Genomic DNA, 1,387 nt, shown 5'->3' on the forward strand with positions numbered 1-1,387 from the left:
AATGAACTCAGTATGACAAACTAAGCTCACCATGATGGGATATTTTAGAGTAAACAAAACATTAAATGCCCCGTGTAGGCAGCAAATAAATAAATAGCACATGTTTGATCTGTGCTGCAATGCGTAGGTTACTGGCAACAGTAAGTATCAGCTATGCGCAGGAGCATGACCGCTATACGTAACTGTCCCGCGTAAACAGAAACCGCAGGGCACTGAGTGACCCGTAGACAATTCAAATGAAAAACATTTTGTTCTCCATCAGCCTGCACATCTTGACGGCAGAATCAAAGAACATTGCCGGCGGAATGAAACTGTTCGAGCCGCTCCCGGCGTCGTAGCCCTCCGAGCGGGCGTCCACAGAGCACCTGTACCTCTAGAACACATTGTGGGCGTAGTACACGGGTGTCGGAATGGGGACTGACCGGGCACAAAGCACGTACGTGTGGCACAGGTAAAAAGTTAGCCTCTGCAAGGTGTCCGCATAGAAGTCGTTGTCGTCCCAGATGACATAAAACTGGGCTGGCCAAGTCGTTCCTTGGATGCCGAAGCGGGAATAGAGGAAAAGGTCAAAGTCGACCATTTGCGTGACGAACGTGTCCACCACGGCGGTCGGTGGGGTGTCGTCGGACTTGCCGCGGCGGTCTCGGTGGTCCCTGGGCATGAAGCGGGTGTGGTGCTGCCTCATCCGGACGTCGAGGAAGGTGACAACCGGCTCATAGTCAGGGTGGAGCTTACGGTTGGCCTCCTGCAAGGTGACGACCTCGTGCTGCTGCCCCTGGCTGAACTGCCCCTCACTCACGCCGTCCCGGTAGAAGATGTTCGCTGGCTTGACGCCGTTGTTGATCCTGTAGAAGCGGACCAGTAGTTCCCTGGTGGTGTTCTTGATGTCCTCAATGAGCTCGATATGCGCTATGGCGACCGTGTTCTGCTTCTGTATGCGGAACGTGGATATGTAGCGGCAGGCGAGACAATCCACGCTGGCTACGGCGGCCGCGGCGGAGGGCCTGTTCATTTCCGTCGGAGCTGGATGAGTGACGTCGGCTCCAATAGTCATGACGGCAGTGTTGAAAATTATGGTCTTGACGGCCGGAGGGGTGTTGTTGGTGCCACCCAGCTTGGCGTTCAGCTTCTGCAAAATGTTAACAATCGTTGACGGGTTGCACCTCTTGGGGACATTTTGGCCTGTCACGCACTGGGTCACGATGCCGAGAACACTTTCGGCAATGTTTTTCAGCGGGCTGTAAGATGGGGAACTCTTCCTGGCCCGGCCAGGCCCCACGGAAAGCACCTGCAGCTTAGGGGAAGCTTTCCGCTGCTCTTCCAGCACGCATCCGGGGTCATCATAAGGCCTCCATTTGCTGGGTTTGGCCGGAGGTTCCGCCGTCAT

At 55.2% G+C, this 1,387-nt stretch overlaps 1 pseudogene; it reads right to left on the reverse strand.

Annotated features, from left to right (window-relative positions):
• Nucleotides 1-373: 373 nt before the first annotated feature.
• Nucleotides 374-1,387, reverse strand: LOC144159729 (protein argonaute-2 pseudogene; annotated as a pseudogene).

The sequence above is a fragment of the Haemaphysalis longicornis genome, unplaced genomic scaffold (assembly GCF_048455015.1).
Source record: "Haemaphysalis longicornis isolate Haplotype H1 unplaced genomic scaffold, Haemaphysalis longicornis Haplotype H1 scaffold_1, whole genome shotgun sequence".
NCBI lineage: Eukaryota > Metazoa > Arthropoda > Arachnida > Ixodida > Ixodidae > Haemaphysalis > Haemaphysalis longicornis.